The following is a 9,080-nucleotide window of genomic DNA, read 5'->3' on the forward strand; positions in this document are numbered from 1 at the left end:
ACGTTATTTAGTAGTGCATAAGGACAGACAGTAATACACAGAATATGAATTGTAGAAATAAGAAAGGTGTTAGAAATACAAAACGTGATAGTATTACACTGGACTATAGGACAAAATGGATAAATCACTTAAAATGTGGCAGAATTACGTACCCAGAAAGATATATTCATGTAAAAATGGAAATGGTCACTTCCATAGTCTAGCGATTAGCGTTTGCTGCTTCTAATACAGAGATCCAGGCTCAATTTCTAAATATTACATCAGATTTTCCTCTTGTAAAAGTATGTGAAACATGTCCAAATCATCTTGTGAGGGCACTGAGAAACTGCTTGATGAGAAATTGACACGGTATCCGTCGACACGGCGTCAAATTTAAAAGCTTGCACAAGCCTGGGACCCATAGGTCATTTATACACTTACTTGCTCTAGAAGGTGTAACGTTACTAGTAAGTAGGCCAGTTATTTGTCCAACTATGGCCGGTATCGAGGAGAGCTGAGTTTACTTGATTGGCTGCGTACGAGTCGATGGGGGGACGCCGCGTGACCGCCACAGGTAAGAGCAGGTGCAGGGGCAAACAGCACGTGGCCGGAAACGGTGGACAACCACTAAGCTGGGAATGTGGATGGCTGTCGCCCCATGGCCCCTGTTCTGGAGATGCTCCAAGAAATGGCGAAGTGTAAGACGATGGCTAAGTTACAGCTCTTTGACGTTCGACAATAACTCACATCAAATATTAATGCAAATCTGAATGCATTTGCGATGTTAGATAAATGAAGTACATCCAATGGCATAACAATATTTGAATATCTTTAAAACTACAGTAGTTAATATTTCACATAGAATAAACATTTATTCAATGAACCTCTGAATTAACAACATTTTATCTCTTCATGTTATTTCAACAAGCGTTATCTCAGATCATAGCATTGCACTATAGCTACCATCCCTGAAAGCTACGTAAGTGTATCTATTTTATTTTTTTGATTTGCGACGACTTTTATACCTTCTTATTACACAATGTATCTCAGAACAGCGTATTCTCCACATTTACACAGCAAATGTATACTGCATGAATACCTCACATGTTGTCATTCTTGTGTAGTTATGTGATGAACAGTTTAGTATTTTCCCAGTGACTTTATTTCAGTGTAGATTGCAAATGCTATTAATAACTGTGCTAATTAAAAAGTGCTCAATAGCATGTGTTAGCTGATACCACACTTGAAATTTGAACCAAAAGACGCTTCTGTTACGAAGGCATACATAATTGTTTACATAATATTTAGCAACAATCTGTTGTCATTTGCCATGAGCGTCCTTGCATAAGAATATTGGCATATTTATTTATGGACGAATCATTATCTATGTTTACTGTGAATGGTTTGAGTGTGACTGAATGCTTATAACATTTCTTTATTTAAATATTGTCGTAACGTATTAGTTTAGTTGGGGGAGAAGTCAAGATGAGTCAAATCATATCTGTAACATGTAAGAACTATGTATTTTTGGTGAGACTGGCCTCCAGCCATGGAAAAGGAGACAGCAGCGGAACACTGCGGGACTCAAGTGGAGACTGGGACTTACCTCGAATGAAGAGCTCAGGGGAGTGATTCTGGGCCTTTTATGTCGAGTTCGGGAAGGAGACAGACCTGCCTGTAGTAATGAGGGATATTTGTTCCTGGAGGTGTTTGATTCTGGGCGGTGAACGGCCACTATCATGCTTTAACTTCTGAAGGGACTTCGTATTTCGAGAGGTACGAATGTGTTCCAGAGTAGGACTGTAACTTTTCCCACTTGATTTACGGTAGTGAGAATAGACGGAGTATGAGATACCATTCTTTGTATCACTTGTGTTAATTTGTGAATATTCATGCTGAACTCTGAACTATTTTGAGCTGCCGAATCTCTCGTGTATTGTGATCATCAGATGGACTTATTTTTCCAGTATCTTTGATGACTATTTATTTTGGAGGTTTTGCTATCACTCTTGTAATTCTGTCAATGAAGAAAATTACAAGTACGATAGCAAAACCTCCAAAATAAATAATCAAAGATACTGGAAAAATAAGTCCATTTGATGATCACAGTACACGAGAGATTCGGCAGCTCAAAATAGTTCAGAGTTCAGCATGAATATTCACACATTAACACAAGTGATACAAAGAATGGTATCTCAAACTCCGTCTATTCTCAGTACCGTAAATCAAGTGGGAAATGTTACAGTCCTACTCTGGAACACATTCGTACCTCTCGAAATTGTTGCATTTAATAAGGGTATTTTCTGTCTGTTTTTTAACTGAATATCGTCGGCCCACTTTTCCTTTATTCGAGAATTCATTCCTTGTATAAACAATATTCAGCACAATTTTCTGTCATCTGCATCGATAGCAGACGTTGGAATAGAGCCTTTCTATTAAATTATTCATTTATCTTTCATTTCATATCTATGCGTATTTCATTAACTCGTGTGTGGATTGCTTGACTAAAGGGTGTCAGCTATAGGTAATTATTTGCGCGAATCAGCTGCGGTGCATGAAAGCAGACGTGCGCGGCTCACCCCTCTGACGACATCGAGCAAATATTTTTGAAACAGAGCCTTGCATAGCCCAAGTCCCTAAGGTATGACATAAAGACATGGCTGGTTTGCTTGTTGCGAATACTGTTTGGAATAGCAACTACTGAAGCAGTAACCGTTAGGTACTGTCGCCAAGAAACGACCATTAGGACCCACAATGAATGGACAAAAAAAATTCACACAGTCAGTTAGAAATTAAATTGCAACTGCAATGCACGATAAACTACTTACAAGAATTAGAAGAGTAGAAAAGTTTTCCATCAGTGAATGTTTATTGTAATCAGTCAGGAGATAATGACCATCTCCCGCCTATGGGAAGGTGAAACCAATGTCCCATTGAGGCCAGTGGTTTGGTATAAGAATATGAAAGTAGTACCCAGGATCATTCCACATGGGACCCATAAATGTGTAATCATAACTGAAAACAAAAGCAGATGCTTGTACAGAAATTTAGTCATGTAGTCTTTGACTACGTGGGGTACGAAGTATAAAAAGTTGTGTTACAATGTTTGAGAAGATAGAAGTGCAGAGTCGGTGCTGTTGAGTTGTTCGTATTAATATCGTCTGCAAGTGGTGAAAATGTACCCTAATGTGAAGCTAACACTTTCACAGATTACATGGTTAATATTTATTAATATCTAATTAAAAACATCACATAAGCTATACTGTTGCACCTGGTATACGTGGGTTCTGCTTATGCACTCACTCCGTCTTCAGGCCACGAGTGGCCTACCGGGACCATCCAATCGCTGTGTCATCCATGGTGGAGGATGCGGATAGGAGGGGCGTGGGGTCAGCACACCGCTCTCCCGGACGTAAGATGGTAATCTTGACCGAAGCCGCTACTATTCGGTCGAGTAGCTCCTCAATTGGCATCGCGAGGCTGAGTGCACCCCGAAAAATGGTAATAACACATGGCGGCCTGTATGGTCACCCATCCGAATGCCGACCACGCCCGACAGCGCTTAACTTCGGTGATCTCACGGGAACCGGTGGAAACACTGCGGCAAGGCCATTACCCCGCGTTCTGCTTATGAGGCAATAAAATTCTTTGCAAGAATTGTCATACACTGATTCACTCCACACTATCAGTAAAGTTTGAAATTAAATGTCAGTTACGTAGTTTCATACAGTCAAACCAAGGTAGTACGTTTTACCCTTCTCTACTTACATCAGGTTCTGGTATTTAAAACGAAGTTTTAGAGTTAAATACTCGTCAGGATGATTCATCATATTTTTTAAGCATTTCTACCACCTTAGAGTGCGCTCTTAGTTTTAAATACACTGAAATTTAAAAAGTCCGCGTAATGACGGATGAAACGGGGGTCAGCGATAATACTTTTCGACTCCGCAGCTATGTTAATTTGCTGGAAAATCTTAAATAAGTGGCAAATAGAGGTTATTATCCAGTATGGAATAAATATATGCTCAGTGTTGCTTTCTCCTAATCTTAAGAGGTGACTAACCTATCAGTTTCGTTGCTGAGTGCCTCGACAGCAGACAGGATTTTTTAAAGCAATGTAATCTTCAATTTCTGTTCATATCAATTCTATTGACTGTATGACTACATATCTGTAGGTTTTTGTTAGCTTGTGTATTTCATATTAGTGAGTTATGGAGAGATTACAGATCTATATGTTCTACCTTTTTTTAAATTGATCACTTATTTCGCTTTTTAGAAACTGATACCAGTCATTTAGCCCTTTCGGTTTCCAGTGGCAGGCGTCTTCCCAACAACGATAAAATGGCTTGAGCAATTTAAAGGACAAATTATGGTTGGTGGTGTAGGCAAGTAACGCGCAAATTATTTCTCTCGACTGACATCGTATGGCTATCATTTGACGAAGAAGACAATGACAGACTTTTCACTGATTAACATGTGACGAATCTGGGACTGACATTGTTCACTGCCACACAGCATCCAACAAATAATAGTAATAACAGACAAAAGATTAACCCAGTAACAGTAAGAAATGCAAACGGAATGAACGATACCATGGGACAGCAAACTGCTTGAAGCTGCAGTACAGAGTAAGCCGGAAATATTGAAGTGTATGCAGTCTTTTAATATATGTCGAGTGTCCAGTGGTGGTCTTCATGCGATTACTCAAATTTCTGCGGTCTGTGACGTGCGGTGGCTTCTACTTGCTATACTGAGGGAGCAGTTGTCGATGGTATACCTGTGAACTTGTCCTTGTCTTTGTACCTACGAATAATAAAACTATGGAAAAATGTAAGAACTTCACAGGTATCATAAGTGACGTTATTTAGTAGTGCATAAGGATAGACAGATTGAATTGTATAAATAAGAAAGGTGTTAGAAGTACAAAATCTGATAGTATTACACTGGACTATAGGACAAAATGATTAAATCACTTAAAATGTGGCAGAATTACGTACCCAAAAAGATATATTCATGTAAAAATGGAAATGGTCACTTCCATAGTCTAGCGATTAGCGTTTGCTGCTTCTAATACAGAGATCCAGGCTCAATTTCTAAATATTACATCAGATTTTCCTCTTGTAAAAGTATGTGAAACATGCCCAAATCATCTTGTGAGGGCTCTGAGAAACTGCTTGATGTGAAATTGACACGGTATCCGTCGACACGGCGTGAAATTTAAAAGCTTGCACAAGCCTGGGACCCATAGGTCATTTATACATTTACTTGGTCTAGAAGGTGTAACTTTACTAGTAAGTAGGCCAGTTATTTGTCCAACTATGGCCGGTATCGAGGAGAGCTGAGTTTACTTGATTGGCTGCGTACGAGTCGATGGGGGAACGCCGCGTGACCGCCACAGGTAAGAGCAGGTGCAGGGGCAAACAGCACGTGGCCGGAAACGGTGGACAATCACTAAGCTGGGAATGTGGATGGCTGTTGCCCCATGGCCCCTGTTCTGGAGATGCTCCAAGAAATGGCGGAGTGTAAGACGATGGCTAAGTTACAGCTCTTTGACGTTCGACAATAACTCACATCAAATTTTAATGCAAATCTGAATGCATTTGTGATGTTAGATAAATGAAGTACATCCAATGGCATAACAATATTTGAATATCTTTAAAACTACAGAAGTTAATATTTCAAAGAGAATAAACAGTTATTCAATGAACCTCTGAATTAACAACATTTTATCTCTTCATGTTTTTTCAACAAGCGTTATCTCAGATCATAGCATTGCACTATAGCTACCATCCCTGAAAGCTACGTAAGTGTATCTATTTTATTTTTTTGGTTTGCGACGACTTTTATACCTTCTTATTACACAATGTATCTCAGAACAGTGTATTCTCCACAATTACACAGCAAATCTATACTGCATGAATACCTCACATGTTGTCATTCTTGTGTAGTTATGTAATGAACAGTTTAGTATTTTCCCAGTGACTTTATTTCAGTGTAGATTGTAAATGCTATTAATAACTGTGCTAATTAAAAAGTGCTCAATAGCATGTGTTAGCTGATACCACACTTGAAAATAGAACCAAAAGACGCTTCTGTTAAGAAGGCATACATAATTGTTTACATAATATTTAGCGACAATCTGTTGTCATTTGCCATGAGCGTCCTTGCATAAGAATATTGGCATATTTATTTATGGACGAATCATTATTTATGTTTACAATGAATGGTTTGAGTGTGACTGAATGCTTATAACATTTCTTTATTTAAATATTGTCGTAACGTATTAGTTTAGTTGGGGGAGAAGTCAAGATGAGTCAAATCATGTCTGTAACATGTAAGAACTATGTATTTTTGGTGAGACTGGCCTCCAGCCATGGAAAAGGAGACAGCAGCGGAACACTGCAGGAGTCAAGTGAAGACTGGGACTTACCTCGAATGAAGAGCTCAGGGGAGTGATTCTGGGCCTTTTATATCGAGTTCGGGAAGGAGACAGACCTGCCTGTAGTAAAGAGGGATATTTGTTCCTGGAGGTGTTTGATTCTGGGAGGTGAACGGCCACTATCATGCTTTAACTTCTGAAGGGACTTCGTATTTCGAGAGGTACGAATGTGTTCCAGAGTAGGACTGTAACTTTTCCCACTTGATTTACGGTAGTGAGAATAGACGGAGTACGAGATACCATTCTTTGTATCACTTGTGTTAATTTGTGAATATTCATGCTGAACTCTGAACTATTTTGAGCTGCCGAATCTCTCGTGTATTGTGATCATCAGATGGACTTATTTTTCCAGTATCTTTGATGACTATTTATTTTGGAGGTTTTGCTATCATTCTCGTAATTCTGTCAATGAAGAAAATTACAAGTATGATAGCAAAACCTCCAAAATAAATAATCAAAGATACTGGAAAAATAAGTCCATTTGATGATCACAGTACACGAGAGATTCGGCAGCTCAAAATAGTTCAGAGTTCAGCATGAATATTCACACATTAACACAAGTGATACAAAGAATGGTATCTCATACTCCGTCTATTCTCAGTACCGTAAATCAAGTGGGAAAAGTTACAGTCCTACTCTGGAACACATTCGTACCTCTCGAAATTGTTGCATTTAATAAGGGTATTTTCCGTCTGTTTTTTAACTGAATATCGTCGGCCCACTTTTCCTTTATTCGAGATATCATTCCTTGTATAAACAATATTCAGCACAATTTTCTGTCATCTGCATCGATAGCAGACGTTGGAATAGAGCCTTTCTATTAAATTATTCATTTATCTTTCATTTCATATCTATGCGTATTTCATTAACTCGCAACGCTAGTCAGTGTGTGGATTGCTTGACTACAGGGTGTCAGCTATAGGTAATTATTTGCGCGAATCAGCTGCGGTGCATGAAAGCAGACGTGCGCGGCTCACCCCTCTGACGACATCGAGCAAATCTTTTTGAAACAGAGCCTTGCATAGCCCAACTACCAAAGGTATGACATAAAGACATGACTGGTTTGCTTGTTGCGAATACTGTTTGGAATAGCAACTAATGAAGCAGTAACCGTTAGGTACTGTCGCCAAGAAACGACCAATAGGACCCACAATGAATGGACAAAAAAATTCACACAGTCAGTTAGAAATTAAATTGCAACAGCAATGCACGATAAACTACTTACAAGAATTAGAAGAGTAAAAAAGTTTTCCATCAGTGAATGTTTATTGTAATCAGTCAGGAGATAATGACCATCTCCCGCCTATGGGAAGGTGAAACCAATGTCCCATTGAGGCCAGTGGTTTGGTATAAGAATATGAAAGTAGTACCCAGGATCATTCCACATGGGACCCATAAATGTGTAATCATAATTGAAAACAAAAGCAGATGCTTGTACAGAAATTTAGTCATGTAGTCTTTGACTACGTGGGGTACGAAGTATAAAAAGTTGTGTTACAATGTTTGAGAAGATAGAAGTGCAGAGTCGGTGCGGTTGAGTTGTTCGTATTAATATCGTCTGCAAGTGGTGAAAATTTACCCTAATGTGAAGCTAACACTTTCACAGATTACATGGTTAATATTTATTAAAATCTAATTAAAAACATCACATAAGCTATACTGTTGCACCTGGTATACGTGGGTTCTGCTTATGCACTCACTCCGTCTTCAGGCCACGAGTGGCCTACCGGGACCATCCAATCGCTGTGTCATCCATGGTGGAGGATGCGGATAGGAGGGGCGTGGGGTCAGCACACCGCTCTCCCGGACGTAAGATGGTAATCTTGACCGAAGCCGCTACTATTCGGTCGAGTAGCTCATCAATTGGCATCGCGAGGCTGAGTGCACCCCGAAAAATGGTAACAGCACATGGCGGCCTGGATGGTCACCCATCCGAATGCCGACCACGCCCGACAGCGCTTAACTTCGGTGATCTCACGGGAACCGGTGGAAACACTGCGGCAAGGCCATTACCCCGCGTTCTGCTTATGAGGCAATAAAATTCTTTGCAAGAAATGTCATACACTGATTCACTCCACACTATCAGTAAAGTTCGAAATTAAATGTCAGTTACGTAGTTTCATACAGTCAAACCAGGGTAGTACGTTTTACCCTTCTCTACTACATCAGGTTCTGGTATTTAAAACGAAGTTTTAGCGTTAAGTACGCGTTAGGATGATTTATTATATTTTTAAGCATTTCTACCACCTTAGAGTGCGCTCTTAGTTTTAAATACACTGAAATTTAAAAAGTCCGCGTAATGACGGATGAAACGGGGGTCAGCGATAATACTTTTCGACTCCGCAGCTATGTTAATTTGCTGGAAAATCTCAAATAAGTGGCAAATAGAGGTTATTATCCAGTATGGAATACATATATGCTCAATGTTGCTTTACATTCCATTAACAAACATAACCATGATACATTTACTACAATACCGACCTACAATTCCAGATAAGAACAGTCGCTCTTATAACAAATGAAACAAAAAAAGCTGAGTACGACATACGAGCTACAAGATCAATATCAAACGAGCAATATAGATCAATAGTGCGAGACTGTAGGTGTGAGTTGCTGTTGATACACTATATTACAATGTCAGCGATTCTTATGTGTCTGCTTG

At 39.4% G+C, this 9,080-nt stretch overlaps 1 pseudogene; it reads right to left on the reverse strand.

The window, feature by feature from the left end:
* Window positions 1–8,314: 8,314 nt before the first annotated feature.
* Window positions 8,315–8,432, reverse strand: LOC126189436 (5S ribosomal RNA; annotated as a pseudogene).
* Window positions 8,433–9,080: the final 648 nt, after the last annotated feature.

The sequence above is a fragment of the Schistocerca cancellata genome, chromosome 5 (assembly GCF_023864275.1).
Source record: "Schistocerca cancellata isolate TAMUIC-IGC-003103 chromosome 5, iqSchCanc2.1, whole genome shotgun sequence".
NCBI lineage: Eukaryota > Metazoa > Arthropoda > Insecta > Orthoptera > Acrididae > Schistocerca > Schistocerca cancellata.